The 22,329-nt window shown below is 42.3% G+C and overlaps 1 protein-coding gene and 1 pseudogene across 27 annotated transcripts in view; both read left to right on the top strand.

Annotated features, from left to right (window-relative positions):
• ICA1 (islet cell autoantigen 1) overlaps positions 1-22,329 on the top strand; it is a 165,574-nt gene that overhangs the window by 93,170 nt on the left and 50,075 nt on the right. The gene's annotated exons all lie outside the window — the stretch shown is intronic.
• Positions 1-22,329, top strand: part of LOC132659666 (large ribosomal subunit protein uL30-like) — a 70,509-nt pseudogene extending 48,180 nt beyond the window's left edge.

The raw sequence follows: 22,329 nt of genomic DNA, 5'->3' as shown, positions 1-22,329 counted from the left end.
TAGAATTTAATTGGAGAAGGCAATGGCAACCCACTCCAGTATTCTTGCCTAGAAAATCCCATGGACGGAGGAGCCTGGTAGGCTGCAGTCCATGGGGTCACTAACAGTTGGACACGACTGAGCGACTTCACTTTCACTTTCACTTTCATGCATTGGAGAAGGAAATGGCAACCCACTCCAGTGTTCTTGCCTGGAGAATCCCAGGGATGGGGGAGCCTGGTGGGCTGCCGTCTATGGGGTCGCACAGAGCTGGATACGACTGAAGTGACGCAGCAGCAGCATTTAAATATCAAAATATTATCACGAGCTGTGTAAACAGGATTCTGTCATCATCTCAAGCAATAGAATTGTGCATAAGAACTGATTCTCTGCATCTGATCACTTTATACTCCTCTGGAATTTCATTTACATGGATCAAGTTTGGCTTGGATGCTGGTGTCTATTTTGAATTCCGTTTGTTTACTTGCCTCTTTAATGAGTTTCTTTCTGGTAGCATTCACAAGACCTGTTTATCATGAATATCAGAGAATTCTTCAAAGTACTTGTGATGGTGTTGCATTTGGTTCTTCTCTGTCATTTTAACCCATCCAGGTTTTTCCTTACTTCCCCTTCAGCACAAAACTTGTGCTGAAGTTTTTCCGTCCATCGTGAGTGATTATATTATCCAAATCCTGACCATTTGTCCCTGGGGCATTGCAGATTCTCTTCTTTTCACAGCACCAGTACCTTTCTACTCCTATCCTCTGTTAAAGGAATGGAAATGGTAACAAAAGCCACTATTATGTACCCTTGGCTTTTCTTTTTGTGAGTATATTTCTGCTATATTCTGCTGAGAGTTTTTAAATAAAGATGTCATGTTACCAAGCAACAGAAGAAGGGATTTTTATTTCTTTTGTAGACTTCTGAGCAGTGATCACTGGTTCAGTGATAGGGGAAGCCTTACACATATGTTATGGATTGAACACCCAGTTCAGCCTGGCTGGGTTATTAGCCAGTGGGTAGGCACCAGCCCAGGGTGTGGCACTCCGTACTGATTGGTGGGTAAGTGTGGGAGTCGTACCCCCTAAAATCTCTCCCAATAGTGGCAGATGCTTCTTGCTGTCTACAAGATGGTACCTCTATGACACTGATGCAAGGGGAACATTGCCCATTAATCCTGGGCAATAGGATAGTTGTAGGTGGATTAATTAAATCTCTGGTATCCCCCTTCATGATGGCTTTTACCCCTGACTGCTAGATAGTAGGGGCTTCCCAGGTGACCCATTGGTAGAGAATCCGCCTGTCAGTCCAGGAGACATGGGTTCAATCCCTGGGTTGAGAAGATCCCCTGGAGGAGGAAATGGCAATCCACTTCCACATTCTTGTCTGGAGAATCCCATGAACAGAGGAGCCTGGCGGGCTGCAGGCCACTGGGTCACAAAGAGTCAGGCACAGCTGAGTGACTGGGAATGCACACACTGTGTGGTAGGGCCGCATCTATTCTCATTCCTTCCCAACAAGCAAGACACTCTGTACCGTGTTCACATCATCATATTCTATTCCATTTTACATCATGGCTTGACGGAGCTCATCCTCTCATACTTCTACCTGAATGACCCCACCACATTCAGCCAGGTGTTTAGTGACATATTAATGCACCACGCATCCTGAGACCTCACCCTTGGCTTGCCCTCTCCGTTTCCCTAACCTGCAGGATTCTTCCTCAGTACACATAGTAATATAAAACCTGCCCTACTGAAAAATGTGATCCTTGACCCTTCTACCTAATTCTGTGTTTTGTTACCACCTAGGCTACTGAGGCAAGAAGGGTTATTATTGTCAATACAGCCACAACATTGTTACTGGACCAGTAAAACCAATGATAGTGTTTTATATATTAATCCTATAAACCAAACGTTTCAACAAACCTTCTGAGCTGTTTGAACCCAAGGACTTTTTCTAAGCATGAACAGTTTTGAAAGGAGCTGATATCAAGGACCACTTCGCATGGAATAAATAAGCTCATGAATATTGTAGGGAGGACCAAATATTAAGGACCTGTTGGTACTAACCAAATGTCTCCATGCACATTTTGGACAAGATCAAACGTCCACTAATCAAACCCAAGAATTACATTTCTCGCAAGCTGCCAGGTGGCCCTGTTGCTGCTCTAGGAGGCACATTTTGAGAACGACTGCATAATCATAGTCACTCATCAATGAATAAGTGGATGCATGATGGATCATTTGATTTAAAGCTTCCTAAGTCTGCTCTGTATTTTCTGTATTGGGTACATCACATATTCAGTTATAATTCTTAAGAAAATTAGGGTTAAATTGAGTTTTACTTTAAATGCAAGCTTTAACTGTCTCTTAGTATTGTTTAAATTTGAATTTGAGGCTTTTCTATCTTTTTTAACCAAAAAAGGATAGAACTTTTTTCATTTACCCCTTTCTCTTTTCATTTTCTTTTGTATGTTAAAAAATATTTAAAATAATGGTACAGGCGGTTTATAGATCTCACCTGTCTGCCTCTGAGGTCACTTTTATCATCTTCTTCATCTTCTTCTTTGTTTAACACACAATAGGTATTTAATCCACAGTAGGTCATTAGGCTTTATTTCAAGTATGAATTATTTCTTCCAACCTAAATCTATTTGAGAGGTATTATTTATAAGTAGCCTTGAAAGAGAGAAAGCCGTCTTGTGAGTTTTAGCGATATATTCTCCGAGAAGCATGATTAAAGCAAATTTCCTCTTTTTCTGCTCTATTTCACCTCTTAACCAAAAAACCATGATATGAATTCAGCTATTATTTCAAAGTAAAGAGTGGAGTCTTTTCCCTATTGAGCATGTTGCATCTTACTGATAAGAGATACAGCTGGAGCTAAAGGCAGTGTGTGCCCTTGTTATCTGATCCTCCTGGGGCCTAGAAATGGTACCCAGCCTTAATGAACAGGCAGACCTCAGAGGTATTGCAAGTTCAGTTCTAGACCACAGCAATAAAGCAAATACTGAAGTAAAGTGAGTCGCACACATGTTTTTGGTTTCCCAGTGCATATAAGTTATGTTTACACTATACTATAGTCTACTAAATGTGAAACAGCATGATGTCTAAAGATACAATGTGCATATCTTAACTTTATTATTTTATGATTTATTAATACTTTATTATTTATTATTTTACTTTTTTATTAGAAATGCTTACTATTATCTGAGCTTTCAGCAAATCATGGTAGAAACAGCAAAGACCATAACAAATACAACACTGAAAACATTTGAAATATTGTGATAATTGGCAAAACGTGGCACAGAGACAGAAAGTGAGCAGGTGCATAACGGGCCTGTGTTGTGCTGAGCGCAGACCTTACATGTGACTCCTAACTGCATTGGATGACGCAGTTTTAAAGAAATATCTGCTATCCATTCTCTCTGTTATTTATCTCATCCTTCTTTATCTCTAGTAGCAGAATCTCAGAAATGTTAAATAACTTGCCCAGTGTTATAAAGCTGAGGAGCGTCTGACTCATGCGTAGAACTCAGGCCTTCTAACCCCAGATCGGGTACCCTTTCACTTTACCCCACTGCCAGGAGTTTCAGTAACTATTTGTTAACTGAATACATAGAAGTGCACCAAAACTCACCCCCTCCAGGTAAAGAATCCGCCTGCGAATGCAGGAGACACAAGAGACGCGGGTTCAGTCCCTGGGTCAGGAAGATCCCCTGGAGTAGAAAGTGGCAACCCACTGCAGTATTCTTGCCTGGGAAGTCCTGTGGACAGAGGAGCCTGGTTGGCTAGAGTCCATGGGGTCACAGAGAGTCAGACACGACTGAGTGGCTGAGCTCACACGGCACACTACAGACTCCACTTCTCAAACACATCAGTATGTGTGTATCTTCTGGTGGGTTGTATTCTGATAGGGCCACGGTGTTCAAGCTGCAGAACAGCACCACGGTTGTCAGCGGGGAGAGTAAGGGGTAGCGATGGAAGGTAGAATAGGCTTTAAGGGAACAAATGTACAAGGAAAGAGGTTTTCAGAATGATGCTAAACACTCAAGATACAATCTTCACCTTCTTAGGTAGGACTTTTAGGAGCACAGGGAAATTTAGGTTTAGTCTCTGTCTGATGACTGCTAAACTGATCTCCCCTAATTCCCCATAGGAGACCATGAGCTGAAAAAGCAAATTCAGTCTTGTAAATCAGGCTGTTAAGTTGTAGCTTCCTTTTCTTTACTCTGTTTCCCCTTTGAAGGCTTTAGGAAAGCTGTGGTTAAAGGGTCTAATCTATCGTCATTGTGCACTGGAAAATTAGGCACACGTCACGGCAAATCCCTGTAGATGCCAGTGTTCTTATTTGGGGGATGTGTCTTAAAGACGTGAGTGGTGATGCAGACACAGATAAACCATCCAGGGATATGCTCTCATGTGGGGCTTCTTATTTACAGTGCCAACCTCGGAGTGACAGTGAGTTGTCTTTCTAAAAGACCTATGTAACACAAAAGTGAAAAAATTAAAAGTCATAACACAACAAAAACAAAAATTTTAAAGACAAAGCATTTTTAAAAATAGGTTGGGGCTTCCCTTGTGGCTCAGACTGTGGAGTCTGCCTACAATGTGGGAGACCCAGGTTCGATCCCTGGGCCTGGAACATCCCCTGGAGAAGGAAATGGCAACCCACTCCAGTATTCTTACCTGGAGAATCCCATGGATGGAGGAGCCTGGTGGTCTACAGTCCATGGGGTCGCAAAGAGCTGGACACAGACCTAGCGACTAACATTTGCACTTGCATGTGCGGTGATTAAGACCTTGCCCTGCAATGCAGGAGTTCGATGTCTGGTCGTCAAGCTGATATCTCACTTGCCTCGTGGCCAAAAATCCAAAATACGAAAAAGAAGCAATATGATAGCAAATTCAATAAAGACTAAAAAATAAATTAAATTAAAATGGGAAAAATTCTGAATGCTAGTTCTGCTGGTTGTTCTAGAAGAATGGTCTTCTGTCAAGGTAATCCTTTAATTCATTGCTTACTACTTTATGTTTTACCAACAGTAAAGATTAGGAAGAAATGTGACTCCCATACCAGAATTTCAGAGATAATAGGCATTTGGTTAATAATTTCACTTTGAGACAGCCTAGTAGTGGGTCTCTACTCAAGTTTTCAAGAAGGAAAAGACAAGAGACCCATTCTTCTGCTTTGCCCAGATTTCATGGTAATTCCTTTAAGTATTTATCGGGCAATTAATATATCCCAGATACTGTACAAGGCTCTGAAAATAAAACGTGCAAGATAAGGTGTCCATATGTGTGTGGATTTATCTCTGGGCTTTCTATTTTGTTCCATTGATCTATATGTCTGTCTTTGTGCCAGTACCATACTGTCTTGATGACTGTGGCTTTGTAGTAGAGCCTGAAGTCAGGCAAGTTGATTCCTCCAGTTCCATTCTTCTTTCTCAAGATTGCTTTGGCTATTCGAGGTTTTTGTATTTCCATACAAATCTTGAAATTATTTGTTCTAGTTCTGTGAAAATGTGGCTGGTAGCTTGATAGGGATTGCATTGAATTTGTAAATTGCTTTGGGTAGTATACTCATTTTCACTATATTGATTCTTCCAATCCATGAACATGGTATATTTCTCCATCTATTAGTGTCCTCTTTGATTTCTTTCATCAGTGTTTTATAGTTTTCTATATATAGGTCTTTAGTTTCTTTAGGTAGATATATTCCTAAGTATTTTATTCTTTTTGTTGCAATGGTGAATGGAATTGTTTCCTTAATTTCTTTTCTACTTTCTCATTATTCGTGTATAGGAATGCAAGGGATTTCTGTGTGTTGATTTTATATCCTGCAACTTTACTATATTCATTGATGAGCTCTAGTAATTTTCTGGTGGAGTCTTTAGGGTTTTCCATGTAGAGGATCATGTCATCTGCAAACAGTGAGAGTTTTACTTCTTCTTTTCCAATTTGGATTCCTTTTATTTCTTTTTCTGCTCTGATTGCTGTGGCCAAAACTTCCAGAACTATGTTGAATAGTAGCGGTGAAAGTGGACACCCTTGTCTTGTTCCTGACTTTAGGGGAAATGCTTTCAATTTTTCACCATTGAGGATAATGTTTGCTGTGGGTTTGTCATAGATAGCTTTTATTATGTTGAGGTATGTTCCTTCTATTCCTGCTTTCTGGAGAGTTTTTATCATAAATGGATGTTGAATTTTGTCAAAGGCCTTCTCTGCATCTATTGAGATATCTTTGACAAAGGAGGCAAGAATATACAATGGAGTAAAGACAATCTCTTTAACAAGTGGTGCTGGGAAAACTGGTCAACCACTTGTAAAAGAATGAAACTAGATCACTTTCTAACACCACACACAAAAATAAACTCAAAATGGATTAAAGATCTAAATGTAAGACCAGAAACTATAAAACTCCTAGAGGAGAACATAGGCAAAACACTCTCTGACATAAATCACAGCAGGATCCTCTATGATCCACCTCCCAGAATGCTGGAAATAAAAGCAAAAATAAACAAATGGGATCTAATTAAAATTAAAAGCTTCTGCACAACAAAGGAAAATATAAGCAAGGTGAAAAGACAGCCTTCTGAATGGGAGAAAATAATAGCAAATGAAGCAACTGACAAACAACTCATCTCAAAAATATACAAGCAACTTCTGCAGCTCAACTCCAGAAAAATAAACGACCCTATCAAAAAATGGGCCAAAGAACTAAATAGACATTTCTCCAAAGAAGACATACGGATGGCTAACAAACACATGAAAAGATGCTCAACATCACTCATTATTAGAGAAATGCAAATCAAAACCACAATGAGGTACCACTTCACACCAGTCAGAATGGCTGCGATCCAAAAATCTGCAAGCAATAAATGCTGGCGAGGGTGTGGAGAAAAGGAACCCTCCTACACTGTTGGTGGGAATGCAAACTAGTACAGCCACTATGGAGAACAGTGTGGAGATTCCTTAAAAAATTGCAAATAGAACTACCTTATGACCCAGCAATCCCACTGCTGGGCATACACACCGAGGAAACCAGAATTGAAAGAGACACATGTACCCCAATGTTCATCGCAGCACTGTTTATAATAGCCAGGACATGGAAACAACCTAGATGTCCATCAGCAGATGAATGGATAAGAAAGCTGTGGTACATATACACAATGGAGTATTACTCAGCGGTTAAAAAGAATTCATTTGAATCAGTTCTGATGAGATGGATGAAACTGGAGCCGATTATACAGAGTGAAGTAAGCCAGAAAGAAAAACACCAATACAGTATACTAACACATATATATGGAATTTAGGAAGATGGCAATGACGACTCTGTATGCAAGACAGGGAAAGAGACACAGATGTGTATAACGGACTTTTGGACTCAGAGGGAGAGGGAGAGGGTGGGATGATTTGGGAGAATGACATTCTAACATGTATACTATCATGTGAATTGAATCGCCAGTCTATGTCTGACACAGGATGCAGCATGCTTGGGGCTGGTGCATGGGGATGACCCAGAAAGATGTTATGGGGAGGGAGGTGGGAGGGGGTTCATGTTTGGGAATGCATGTAAGAATTAAAGTTTTAAAATTTAAAAAATAAAAACTAAAAAAAAAAAAAAAGAAAGAAAATAAAACGTGCATAAGGCCATTGCTGCCCTTTTCTTCATAGAATTCATAGTGTAATAGGGGAAACAGACATTACTCAAACAATCAAAATGCAAAATGCAGAGTCTAAGCTAGGATACAGGATCTGAAGAATCTTGCTGAGGTACAACTTAACTGTCATATATGAGTTTAATTGATAGAAGCAGTATGGTAAACTGTTTAGCGTTATCTACTAAAAATAGTCTACTTCCTAGCATACACCCAAGGAATATGCATGTAAAAACCATATACAAGAATGTTCACAGCAGTGTTATTCGTAATAGCCTCAAAGTGAAAACAAACCAAATGTCTGTCAACAGTATGATGGAGAAATCAATTGGAATGTTATTGAATCACTAGAACACTATAGAGCAATGAATAAGAAATAAACATTCAGTTCAGTTCAGTTCAGTCGCTCAGTCGTGTCTGACTCTTCGCAACCCCATGAATCGCAGCACGCCAGGCCTCCCTGTCCATCACCAACTCCCGGAGTTTACTCAAACTCGTGTCCATCGAATCGGTGATGCCATCCAGCCATCTCATCCTCTGTCATCCGCTTCTCCCCCTGCCCCCAGTCCCTCCCACCATCAGGGTCTTTTCCAATGAGTCAACTCTTAGCATGAAGTGGCCGAAGTATTGGAGTTTTGGCTTTAAAATTAGTCCTTCGAATGAACACCCAGGGCTGATCTCCTTTAGAATGGACTGGTTGGATCTCCTTGCAGTCCAAGGGACTCTCAAGAGTCTTCTACAACACCACATTCAAAAGCATCAATTCTTCAGCGCTCAGCTTTCTTCACAGTCCAACTCTCACATCCATACATGACCACTGGAAAAACCATAGCCTTGACTAGATGGACCTTTGTTGGCAAAGTAATGTCTCTGCTTTTGAATATGCTGTCTAGGTTGGTCATAACTTTCCTTCCAAGGAGTAAGCGTCTTTTAATTTCATGGCTGCAATCACCAACTGCAGTGATTTGGAGCCCAAAAACATAGTCTGTCACTGTTTCTACTGTTTCCCCATCTATTGTTTATGAAGTGATGGGACCAGATGCCATGATCTTCATTTTCTGAATGTTGAGCTTTAAGCTAACTTTTCACTTTCCTCTTTCACTTTCATCATGAGGCTTTTTAGCTCCTCTTCACTTTCTGCCATAAGGGTGGTGTCATCTGCATCTGAGGTTATTGATATTTCTCCCGGCAGTCTTGATTCCAGCTTGTGCTTCATCCAGCCCAGCGTTTCTCACGATGTACTCTGCATATAAGTTAAATAAGCAGGGTGACAATATGCAGCCTTGACGTACTACTACTACTTTACTGCTGCTAAGTCACTTCAGTCGTGTCCGACTCTGTGCGACCCCATAGACGGCAGCCCACCAGGCTCCCCCGTCCCTGGGATTCTCCAGGCAAGAACACTGGAGTGGGTTGCCATTTCCTTCTCCAGTGCAGGAAAGTGAAAAGTGAAAGGGAAGTCGCTCAGTCATGTCCAACTCTTCGAGACCCCATGGGCTGCAGCCTACCAGGCTTCTCCATCCATGGGATTTTCCAGGCAAGAGTACTGGAGTGGGGTGCCATTGCTTTCTCCGACTCCTTTACTAGGGTGCAATAATGTGGATATATCTCCTGCGTGTGGTGTTGAGTGAAAGAAACAGACATCACCGAGTATGTAGTATATGCTTTCCTTTACATTAAGTTCAAAATCAGACAGAAGTAATCCACGGTGATAGAGGTCAAAGTATTCTATTTTTGAGGAGGTGTTGACCAAGTAATACAAAGAAGCCTACCAGAGGGCTGAAAATGTTCTATGTATTATTCTGGGTGATACTTATGTGGGTATATACATATTTCAAAGTAAATAGGGCAATCAGCTTCATATTTTTTCACTCTCAGCTATACCTTAATAAAATAGTAAAAAAAAAAAAACTGAAAATACGGAGTTTGGGGAGAGGAAGGGAAAAATAGAAACACAGAGCATATCTGAAAGAAAGCACAGACTGAAATGAATTTTAGTGACAATTTTTTATAGGCCTTTTAAAAAGAAAAGGACCATTTTAGTGAGGGGTGTACTTTTGTTTTCATATCCAATTCTAATTTCCTCACCACTTCAAGCGTATATCTTCCAGCCCAAAATATCAAAAGACCTCTTTTATATAAAAATATGAAAAGCATTTTTATATAAAAATGTTCTTTTCCAAGGAACATATAATAAGCATTTGGGAGCTAATTTGGGTAACTTGGGCTAAGAGAGTTGGAAGGTCACCAGAGCATCATTTAAGATTTCTCAGTTCTGATGATTAAAGAAGCACCAAAGGATTTTCCAGCAGTTTCCCTCTTTTCAGATGCACCCCACACACACACACTGATTGCCCCACCATTGTTGCCTAAAGACCTTTCTTTAAAAAATCCGTGGCATTAAAATGAATGGTGGAACATTTCAGTAATTTCCTGATGTTATTTGCATTCTTGTTGATGATCAAATTCAGACTTAAATTGAAGATAGTAGGGAAAACCACTAGAATATTCAGGTATGACCTAAATCAAATCCCTTATGATTTTACAGTGGAAGTGAGAAATAGATTCAAGGGATTAGATCTGATAGACAGAGTGCCTGAAGAACTATGGGTGGAGGTTCATGACATTGTATAGGATGCAGGGATTGAGACCATCTGCAAGAAAAAGAAAGGCAAAAAGGAAAAATGATTGTCCAGGGAGGCCTTACAAATAGCTGTGAAAAGAAGAGAAGCAAAAGGCAAAGGAGAAAAGGAAAGATATACCCATTTGAATGCAGAATTCCAAAGAATAGCAGGGAGAGATAAGAAAGCCTTCTTCAGAGATCAATGCAAAGAAATAGAGGAAAACAACAGAATGGGAAAGACTAGAGATCTCTTCAAGAAAATTAGAGATACCAAGGGAACATTTCATGCAAAGATGGGCTCAATAAAGGACAGAAATGGTATGGCCTTACAGAAGCAAAAGATAATTAAGAAGAGGTGGCCAAAAATGCACAGAAGAACTGTACAAAATAGGTCTTAATGACTCAGATAACCACGATGGTGTGATCACTGACTTAGAGCCAGACATCCTGGAATGTGAAGTCAAGTGGGCTTTTGGAAGCATCACTATCAACAAAGCTAGTGGAGGTGATGAAATTCCAGTTGAGCTGTTTCAGACCCTAAAAGATGATGCTGAGAAAGTGCTACGCTCAATATGCCAGCAAATTTGGAAAACTCAGCAGTGGCCACAGGACTAGAAAAGGTCAGTTTTCATTCCAATCCTAAAGAAAGGCAATGCCAAAGAATGCTCCAACTACTGCACAGTTGCACTCATCTAACACGCTAGTAAAGTGATGCTCAAAATTCACCAGGCTTCAACAATTCATGAACCGTGAACTTCTAGATGTTCTGGCTGGATTTTAAAAAGGCAGAGGAACCAGAGATCAAATTGCCAACATCCACTGGATCATCACAAAAGCAAGAGAGTTCCAGAAAAACATCTATTTCTGCTTTATTAACTACACCAAAGTCTTTGACTGTGTGGATCACAACAAACTATGGAAAATTCTTCAAGAGATGGGAATACCAGACTACCTGACCTGCCTCTTGAGAAATCTGTATGCAGGTCAGGAAGCAACAGTTAGAACTGGACATGGAACAACAGACTGATTCAAATAGGGAATGGAGTACCTCAAGGCTGTATATTGTCACCCTGCTTATTTTACTTATATGCAGAGTACATCATGAGAAACACTGGGCTGGATGAAGCACAAGCTGGAATCAAGATTGCTGGGAGAAATACCGATAACCTCAGATATGCAGAGGCCACCAGCCTTATGGCAGAAAGGAAAGAAGAATTGAAGAGCCTCTTGATGAAAAAGGAAAAGTGGAAAAGGAAAAGGAGAGTGAGAAAGTTGGCTTAAAGCTCAACATTCAGAAAACTAAGATCATGGCATCTGGCCCCATCACTTCATGGCCAATAGATGGGGAAACAGTAGAAACAGTGGCTGACTTTATTTTTTGGGGGCTCCAAAATCACTGCAGATGGTGACTGCAGCCAAGAAATTAAAACATGCTTGCTCCTTGGAAGAAAAGTTATGACCAACCAAGACAGCATATTGAAAAGCAGAGACATTACTTTGCCAACAAAGGTTCGTCTAGTCAAAGTAATGGTTTTCTCAGTAGTCATGCATGGATGTGAGAGTTGGACTATAAAGAAAGCTGAACACCGAAGAATTGATGCTTTTGAACCATGGTGTTGGAGAAAACTTGAGAGTCACTTGGACTATAAGAAGATCCAACCAGTCCATCCTAAAGGAAATCAGTCCTGAATGTTCATTGGAAGGACTGATGTTGAAGCTGAAACTCCAATCCTTTGGCCACCTTATGTGAAGAACTGACTTATTTGAAAAGACCCTGATGCTGGGAAAGATTGAAGGTGGGAGGAGAAAGGGACAACAGAAGATGAGATGGTTGAATAGCATCACCGACTCAATGGACATGAGTTTGAGTAAACTGTGGGAGTTGGTGATGGACAGAGAAGCCTGGTGTGCTGCAGTCCATGGGATCGCAAAGAGTCAGACAGGACTGAGCAGTTGAACTGAACTGATGATCAAAATAGTAATGGAAATAGCAGACCTTTGGAGAGCTGACAGTTGTCTATGGGACTAATAGACTTTAACATGCTCCCAACACTGTATCTAGCATCTTGTCACTTTTTTAAAAAGTTGAGGATTGTTATTCGTCTGCTCAAAGTCTTCCTTGCTGCGGACAGGCTTTTCTCTGGAGCAGCAGCTGGCTCTATTCTTTGCTGCAGTGTGTGGGCTTTTCTCGTGGTGGCTCCTCTCGTTGTGGAGCGCGGGCTCTAGAGCGTGGGCTCGATAGTTTCGGCTCAGGGGCTTAGTTGTTCTGCAGCATGTGAAATCTTCCTGGACCAGGGATCAAACCCTTGTCCCTTGCGTTATCAGGCCGATTGTTAACCACTGGGCCACCAGGGAAGTCTGCATCTTTGTCATTTAAACAACCTTGTCTTAAAACCGTGCCTATGTTAGGAAGAGTAGTTGAGGCTAGTTTGTAGTACAAAGGAAAGGAAAAGGAAAGTGAGGTCACTCAGCCATGTCCGACTCTTTGCGACCCCATGGACTGTAGCCCTACCAGGCTCCTCCATCCATGGGATTTTCCAGGCAAGAATACTGGAGTGGGTTGCCATTTCTTTCTCCAGGAGACCTTCCCAACCCAGGGATTGAACCTGGGCCTCCCGCATTGTAGGCAGACGCTTTACTGTCTGAGCCACCAGGGAAGTCCAAGGGATACCCCAAATCTCATAATTCCAATAGAAGGATTTTTTGGTTTTGTTTGTTTGTGCTCACCAAATAGTACTAGGCAGGTATCCTGGTTTTTGGAGTGGCTCCTCCTCCGAATCATTTAGAGACCAGGCTGAGTGCATCTTTGCAGTTCATAAATGTTCCCTCCAGCGTTCCCTAGATGTGGACATCCCAGTCATCCCCAAAGGAGATAGAACCCACAGGAGCACAGGTGGAAAGTCTTTAGGCCACACTTGGAAGTGATGCCCATTGCCTGTGCTCACATCCTGTGGAGAGAACTTTGTCCTGCGGCCACACTGTTGTCGGGGGCACTGGAAACTACGAAGGGCGCATGGATATTGATGGGCCATTGGCAGCCTCAGTCACAAGAGCATTTGCCCATCAACTGAAAATCTGAGATGTTCGCAGGCCTGTAACAACAAAAGGAATCACCACCGACCACTGACACAAAGTGTTAGTAGATTAGACGTGTGCAAAGAACACAAAACCCAAGTTTCTCCAGAAGAGCTGACATAGAACAAATTGGAATGAGATGATTTCCAGCAGGAAGGAGCAAAGAAGTGCTACAGAAATATGTCAAATCTCAACATAGAAAATGTTTTTAAGATTTAGATGAATGGGGAATTGAAGGATCTGGACCCATTTCCTTCTTGGCATGAAATTATTGTGACATGTCTTCTTCTTAAATACACACACACAGACACGCACACACATGCTCCTGAAGTGAGAGTTAACACCAGTCATCAGACTATAAAAGTAGAAGCTGGGACTTCCTGGTGGTCCAGTGGTTAGGAATCTGCCTTGCAGTGCAGGGGACACTGGTTCGATCCCCAGTCAGGAAACTAAGATCCCACATACTGTGAAGCCAATAAGCCCTTGTGCTCCACAGCTACTGAACCTGCAAGCTCTGGAGGCCACAAGTAGAAAGCCAGTGCATTCAACAAAAGACCTCACATGAGGCAGTGGAGATCTCACGTGTCAAAGCTAAGACTTCAGGTAGCTAAATCAATAAATAAATAACATTAAAAAAATTTTTTTAAGTAGAAGCTACAGGCCCAAAGCACGTGATGGTATGTGTTACGTTACTCTGCACCAGGTTCCCTGGTGGCTCAGCTGGTAAAGAATCCTCCTGCAATGGAGAAGACCCTGGTTCAATTCCTGGGTCATGAAGATCCCCTGGAGAAGGACTAGCTACCCACTCCAGTATTCTTGGTCTCCCCTGGTATCTCAGCTGGTAAAGAATCTGCCTGCAATGTGGGAGACCTGGGTTAAATCCTTGGATAGGGAAGATCCCCTGGAGGAGGGCATGGCAACCCACTCCAGTATTCTTTCCTGGAGAATACCCATGGACAGCGGACCCTGGCAGGCTACAGGCCATGGGGTCCCAAAGAGCTGGACACAACTGAGCAACTTTCACTTTCATACACCAGGTTAAAAACTATTTCTTTGACTAGCATGTTTAGCTCTTCCTATTAGTACCAGGGTAACATAACCAAGATATGGTTCCTGCCCCAAGGTCCCTGGAGAATATAGACAAAGATAGTCAGTTAAAATGATAATGACCATGTAATGTGGTGTGTCCCATGAGGGGACAGTAAGGTGCTGTTGAGGCCCAGAAAGAGGAGCATGTGCCTTAGGGATGGAAGTGTGGTTTCTAGAAGTGGCACAAGCTGGATTGTGAAGGGCCAAGAAAGAAGAAATATGAAATCATTGGGAACCACATGTGAAGAAGAAGAGGATGAAACCACTTTATGAGCTGAGAGATCACACTGGGAGAAAAGAATTAGGAGAGAGAGGCAAGCACATGGGGCAGAACAGGAAGGGTGCGCTTGTGCAGGTTACAGAGCCTGTCTTCACCCTCCAAGTTCTGGGAACTAGCAAAAGAGTTGTTATGAGTCGGTCTTTTCCAGGTTGCTCTGAATACCCAGGTCCATCACACTTTGGAACTCAAAGGCAGCCAAATACATCCACAAAGGGAAAGGCTCAATCTTTTTCCCTTCTTTGCTTTATCCAGGACCTGCAGCAGAATGAATGAACACCACTCCTCCAGCAAGGAAGTTCTCAGCAAATCATTTCACCTGTTAATTTAGGAGTTTATTTGTGTTTGTGCGTCATGATTACTTACAGAACTATCAATAAGCATAATTAAAATATACCATAATGTGATGTACAAGCAGGTGTAGCTTGGGCAGCCAAGAGACAGCTGGCACACGTGAAACGTAGGCATGAATAAATGATCCAAAAAAAGTAGTAAAAAGAAAAGGAATAATGATATATGTTTAAAACCTCAATACAGTACAAGAATATCAGTGGGGTAAAGAGATAGTACTACAGCCTTTTACCCTCTCCTGAAACATGTGCTTCTCAGATTAGAGAGAAATTGATAAAGCGGGTACCCTGGGTTTGGTCTTGTGACCTGAGTTAATACTTCCACTAATGACCTAAAAGAGGAAGTGAACTGAGTCGGTTAAATTTTCTGATGACAGAATTGCTTTCTTAAGTTAAAAACAGAAAGAAAAAAAAAAAACTCAGCAGCTGAGCAAACATTAAAACACTCGGGGCCATGTGATAACTAACTAAATTAATCCGAACTCTATCGGCATATGGCAAACTACATAATTGTGACTCATTTTAACCATCTTTCTTTCAACTTGCCAAGGCCTTGAGAATAGAAAACCTCTTACTGTTTGATTCCTGTGTAAATGAATGTGTTGCATGGCAAACAACAGTTTGTATTTTTGAACAAGAAGCCAGAGTCACAGACGTTGAATATGTTAGATTATTTTGATGCAATGAGTCGACAAAGTGACAAGGGAGAAAAGAGTAGTGGGCCAAGTGCTGACATCCACATTTTGGGTGATATGCAGTTAATCTTACTGGTTTGAGATTTGCTACAGTTAGGACAGCAAAGTGTTTCAGTGACATGAGCGTGGACTTTCACATCCTGCCCCTCCCCTGCCAGTCAAGTGAGCTGGGGCGAGTTACCTAATGTTTCTGAAAACCAGCTTCCTTCTCTGTGAAACAGAAACAAAATTATGGCGTAGGAGTGTTGTGAGCAGCAAATGAGAATATGTGCCTGTGTATCATCTCTAGTCAGTTAATGGTGGAGAATAGGGGTTGAGGAAGAGGGACGGTGTCTGGGGAAGTCTAACTGAAATTCAGCAGACAGAGCATGTGGTGCATATTCCGTAGCCTGATGGTTCACTCCTTCTGGTATGCTCTCTCCTTATTCATTCAGTGTGTTTTATACCTGCTACCTGGAGGCATGCAGCCTTAGCCTTAGAAAACTAGACAGCATGCTTTCAGGCTCACAGAGCTTCTCGTTCAGAGGATAGCTGGTCTTACCTGGGAGCAGGTAGCACTTACCAGAGCTTTGTGTGCTAAGCCAATTTTGCAAGGTGCCTTGATCATACAGAGGAAGCGGCTGCTAACTCTCCTGAGAAGCGACAGGAAAAGGGTCTCATGGGAGAAAACCTTTGCATGGAAGCTCTACAGTGTGAGGACGAGTTGCCACGTGCACAGCGAGGGGAAGGGGACTTTCCAGGCAGAGAAACAGAGCAGAAGCATGGATATGGGTTTGACCTGGTGTAGCTGGAGTATATAGTGCCTGGCAGGTGATGTGGGAGAGGAGGCGGATGGGCTGAAGGCTGGCAGGCAGGGTACGGGTGGGGCGTGTGTGCGTGCTAAGTCACTTCATTCACATCCAACTCTGTGACCCCATAGACTGTAGCCCGTCAGGCTCCTCTGTCCATGGGATACTCCAGGCAACAATACTGGAGTGGGTTGCCGTGCCCTCCTCCAGGGATCGTCCCCGCCCAGGGATTGAACCCGTATCTCTTATCTCTCCTGTGTTGGTAGGCAGGTTCTTTACCTCTAGTGCCACCTGGGAAGCCTGTGTGGGTGTGGACTTTGTACTTTATACAAGAGAACACAACATCTAACCCAGGCCGGCCCCTGGCCTTTCTACTTACTGGCTACTTGGTTTTAGGCAAATTACTTTGAACATCAGTTTTTCTCTTCTATGCAAATGAAGATGATTTTGCATACTTTGAAGAACTGCAGCATGAAGCATTTGTAAAACAGTGCTGTCCAGAGTGTTCATTCCTTTTTCTTTTCCTCTTCCCTGGAAACTTGGAAGAGTAGACTATGATATGGGTGCCTGCTTCTCCTGCATCATCATTAAGATAACTGCTTGATGAAGGCATTCATACAGTACAGTATCTTATACATCCCTAGTACAGTCTTTTATCCATTCCTAGAAGATCACTTTGAGACATTGGTGTGCTCCATTCTCCTAGGTGACTTTTATACTCATGATCAGAACATTTATAAACTTGAACTTCTGAAGAGCAGGAAAGGGTAGGAAAGAATAGGAAAGAAATTGGCTTTTTTCCCATTAGTGTCTGAAATTGAGTATCTAAAAATGAGTGTCTAAATGATGGTGTTCGTGTAAATGGGTTGAGAGCATGTCAGCCACAGTTGTGCCTGTCCTGATTATACAGGTGGATCCAAAATTGTTGGCTTGAATAAAGGTTTATTATTTCATGTAAAGGGAATGCTACCCCAAAAATTCAATTTTATCTGTAATTTCAGCAGTAATGAAAAGCTGTAAAATTATCACTGCTGCTGCTGCTGCTGCTAAGTCGCCTCAGTCGTGTCCGACTCCGTGCGACCCCAGAGACGGCTGCCCACCAGGCTCCCTCATCCCTGGGATTCTCCAGGCAAGAACACTGGAGTGGGTTGCCATTTCCTTCTCAATTCATGAAAGTGAAACTACTTATTTATTATTGCTGAACTGCTAAAGTTCAAAATGCATGCTTAGGAGGAAATGAAGTAAGATGACCACTGCATCTTTCTTGTTTTGGGCAAAATACTGCTTATATTAACTATCAAGCTGCAGCGTTAAAGACATACAGGTCTTCCTCAACTTACATTGGGGTTATGTCTCAATAACATCATCATAGGTTGAAAATGCATTTTGAAAAAAAAGAAGATGCATTTGATACACCCAGGATAAATGCCAGGCTCCTCTGTCCATGGGATTCTCCAGGCAACATTACTGGAGTGGGTTGCCATTTCCTCCTCCAGGGGATCTTCCTGACCCAGGGATCAAACCCCACGTCTCTTGCATCAGAAGGTGATTCTTTACCGCTAGTGCCGCCTGGGAAGCCCCAGGATAGAAACTAACATCCTGAGCATACCTACAAGACCCTGGGATATGCCCCAGCCCACCTCTCTTGCCCCATCTCATACCACCTTTCTGTTTGCTCTCAGCGATCCACACTAGTTTTCTGGGGCCTGTCTTACTGCCCTCCACCCCAGTGCCTTTGCACACGCTCTCCCCTCTGCTGGAGCTCTCTCCTTGCATGCTTCTCATGCTCAGTCCTGCAGAAGAGAGCTGGAGTCCCACCTCCCAGGAGAGCAGCCTCTCAACCATATCTCTTGGTAAATCATTCTTACGGAATGGTGTGACTCTCCTTTGGCTCGCTTCACTCTGTTATTTCCTCACTGATATGAAAATGCCCCCTGAACTAGCATCATGAGGCCCCCATTTTGCTCACTGCTATTGGCACATGGAAGATGCTCAGTAAATGTTTGATAAATGATTGATTAGAGAGAGAGGCAAAGCCATCTTCTAGAAGATAATGTCAAAGTAAGAGTAAGATGGGGAGTTAGCTTTATTTTACTTTTAAAGGAAAGAAAACACTAGGACAAAATGCAAAGCCACTCTCAAATGATCTGGTCGTGGAGTAACATGAAGACCTTTCCCACTGAATGGAGAAGCCAGATTGCACCGACTATGAATAGCTTTGGCTTCATCATAAGCAGTTCAAGCTGGGGCTAAGAGGTAGAATTTCGGCTTAGGAAATGTAAGTACAGAGAAAGTGTCCTGTCGTTTTGGCATGCAAGACATTACTCCTTTTTCTGGTAAATTGTATTTTTGCAGCCTTGGGAGGGCAGGACCCATGCTAAAGAGGATCTAATATACGTGAACATTTCTTAGAGCTTGAAGAGTAAGAGGATGGTGGGGGTGGGGGGCAACAGGAATAAAATTAAGAATTTGAAAAGCTACATTTATTTGAAGATTTTTTAAAGAACCTTGAAAACCACAGGAGCTCCTCAAGATGTTTATGTAATTGAAAATAATTTATTTGGGATTGAAAGGAATAATAAAACATTGTCACTTGAGTCCTAGTGGAGACACATGATATTAGACTCTCAATGTGGCCTGTGCTCACCTGTGTCCTTGGTGTTTTGTCCTCGGGCAGCAAACTAGAGATGTGTTTTAGAGAACAGACATGGAACACAAAATATTAAATGAGCTTTGCCGTATTCACAATGCCCACCACTGTCGCATCCTTCTTGTTTGGCAGGGAAGGAGCTCAACATTTGGAAACTCAGCAGTGCATTAAGTATTTTAATAATCATTGTTGACACACAAAGCATATGGCCTTTCAGAACTCACTGGGTCAAGTGTTGAAGTCTTCTTCTGGGTTTCTAAAATTACTTTACAAAATTCAGACAGAATTAAATTAGGGCACCTTTCAGTGTTTAATTCATGAGCCTTGTGTTATAAGCAAGGGAATTAAGTTTTCTTCTAGGATAAAAGAATATGTGTAACTTATTATGTTAATATAAAAGAAAAAGCAAAATTCACATCCCACAATAAAGTTATTTGCATTTAATTGGAAAAATCTAGAACCTCTGCATGAACAGGCCAGCCTTGTATCTACCTGGTAGTTACTGTGTCCTCCTATTCATGACTTAAGGCCCAGATACCAGATATACTCAGATATCCCCCATAATAATGTGGTCTTCATTATCTCCCAACTCACAATTTATATCAGTGGCTCAGCAGTAAAGAACCTGCCTGCAATGCAGGAGACACAGCAGGAGCCTTGGGTTCGATTCCTGGGTGGAAACGATTCCCCTAGGGAAGGAAGTGGCAAGCCACTCTAGTATTCTTGCCCAGAGAATCCAATGGAGAGCCCATGGGGTCGCAAGAGTTGGACACAGCTTAGCAACTAAACAACAACATGGCCATAGTGATGCTATGAAATAAACAACTGTAACACTCAGTGGCTTAGCACGGTGAGCACTTCTTACTGCTCACAGGTCCGTGAGTTAGCAAGGCGCTTCCGGTCTCTGCTGGGCTCATGCATGAGTCTTTGGTCAACTGTGGGGAGGCGAGAGGCTCGGCTGATCATGGCTGGCCTCGCTCAGCTATCTGGGTATCAGCTGGCCAACGGCTGATCTCTGAGGATGGCTGGGTTTACCTCCTCATGTCTCTTGCATTCACAGGCCTCAGCGTCACTTCAGTTGGCCAGCCCAGGCACATTCTCAGGTTGGCCAGGGCATGTTCTCACGGCAGTCTCAGAGAAGGGAGAGAGAAAGTGGAAGCGTGCTAGCATTTTTTTTCCAGTTTCATCACATCTGGCCCATTGGCCAAAGCAAGTCACACACCATGCTCAGTGTCAGAGTGGGCGGAGACTCCAGGTTCTCAGGGCTAAGAGTGTGGATAACAGGGAGGCCTATAGTTGGGGAGACCATGGGTGCACCCCACCCCTGCCACCTTTAGCATTAATCAGCCCCTTGTCCTGTTCTGCTGTGCTTCTCCCGTTGCATTAAATACGGTTGCTAACTTGTCCATCATCTCTAAAAGACTGGAGGAGCCTGTGCCTCTGTGCATTCATCCTTAAGTATTTTTTAACCATCTGCCTTGTGTCTTATTCCTTTATAGACCTCCCAGTGCCTAGCCCTGGGCCTGAAATAGAAGAAGCTCTCTCACACTCACTGAGTATGTGTTGAATGAATACATGCATGAACGCTCACACCTGGAGTTATTTCCTCCCCCTTCAGAAGGAAAGGGTAGGACAGATGCCTCTCAGGATCCCTGCTGAAGGGTTCTTCCCAGGTTGAGCCTCGAGTGAACCAGAGGGCACCTGCAGTGGAACTCTCTGCTGCTTAAACATCTTTCCCTCCACACTCTCCCACTTCTCCCTTCAGGAACTAGGGTTTTCTTTTTTGTATCATCCTTACTCTTCTCCAAGGAAGGCAGAAAATCGCTGATATTTAACACATCCTAACTTTTTACAGCTTGTGTGCTCCCATAGTTTTCCCTGGAGTCTGTCCATTCCATAGCGAGGAATGATCGCGTTCTGGGTTTAAGCTCACAGTGTGGCTTGAGGGGAGCTTGATGGCTTCTCTTTGCTGGGTTTCCAAACTCCATTGACTAGGAATACAGAGGAATTCTTAGGGAAATGCTTTACACAGCTATCGAAACAAGACCCTATTCATATAGGGCATTAATTCTGTCAATATGATATTAAATGGATTGCCTGATTATTTTCCAGTTCCATAGACATCTACAGGAAAACATGTGTTTCTGGGTAGAATCATAATTTTGAGCTTTGATTTTGCAAGAAGTTGTGGAAGTTGTTTGTGGGGCAGGAGACAGATAGTGCAGCTTTGGAGTCAGGCAGGCTAATCTCGAATGCCAGCCCTGTGGGTCAGTTAAGTCTTCTGACAAAGCCTCTTCTTCTCAGCAGTCAGACGGGCAATACAGAGGCTAACAGAGTAAAGCTGCTATGTGATGAGGAAATTGTATTAATTGTTCAGTTGTACCAATTGTACTCATTGTGAATTATATCTATTGCTAAATTGTTTTCAATGTTATGTTATTATGAGTGATAGCTACTGTATCAGTGGCTACTATTATTATATAATGCCCTATAATTTTGAAAGCTGCAAATATAGATTATTAACGGGAAAAGTTATTATAATCTAAATCCATGACCTTCATGTTTATTTTTATATAAAAATTATTACTTTTAGGACTGTTCTCAAGGTTCTACTTTAAAATGGTACTCAAGCACTTTACCTTTTGAAATGGTCTGGAAATTTGCTTCATTCAGTCACCAAATATCTGCTTTTCTGTTCAACACCTGCTTTGTGTGAGGTTGCTAGGTGCTAATCATATAATGGTGATCAAGGCAGATATCATCTTCAAGTCCTCCCCCGCCCTACCCCCTACCCAAGGTATCCTGTGATGAAAAAGCTGCCATTAACGAGTCAGCATTATTCCCAACTCCCAGTTACCTACCTGGTCACTACAACTGCATGAATTATCTGAGATAAGTTAATATGTGACTAACTTCTCTGTTAAGTAGGATGTGTTGATGCTTCAGGTTAGAGAAAGGGGAAATTTTGACTCTACTGTTTGTACTGTAACTATAAATTTTTAAAACTTTCTATTTTACTATCAAATGACATGTAGAATAGACATTTCTGAAATCTCCCTTATCCCCGCCTCCATCCCTGAATTACTACTGATACATGGCGTAGGGATGTATGGAAGATTACTTGGGTACATACACAATAA

The sequence above is a fragment of the Ovis aries genome, chromosome 4 (assembly GCF_016772045.2).
Source record: "Ovis aries strain OAR_USU_Benz2616 breed Rambouillet chromosome 4, ARS-UI_Ramb_v3.0, whole genome shotgun sequence".
Lineage (NCBI taxonomy): Eukaryota > Metazoa > Chordata > Mammalia > Artiodactyla > Bovidae > Ovis > Ovis aries.
The sequence above is the reverse complement of the archived record's forward strand: the minus strand, read 5'-3'. Positions and strand labels throughout refer to the sequence as shown.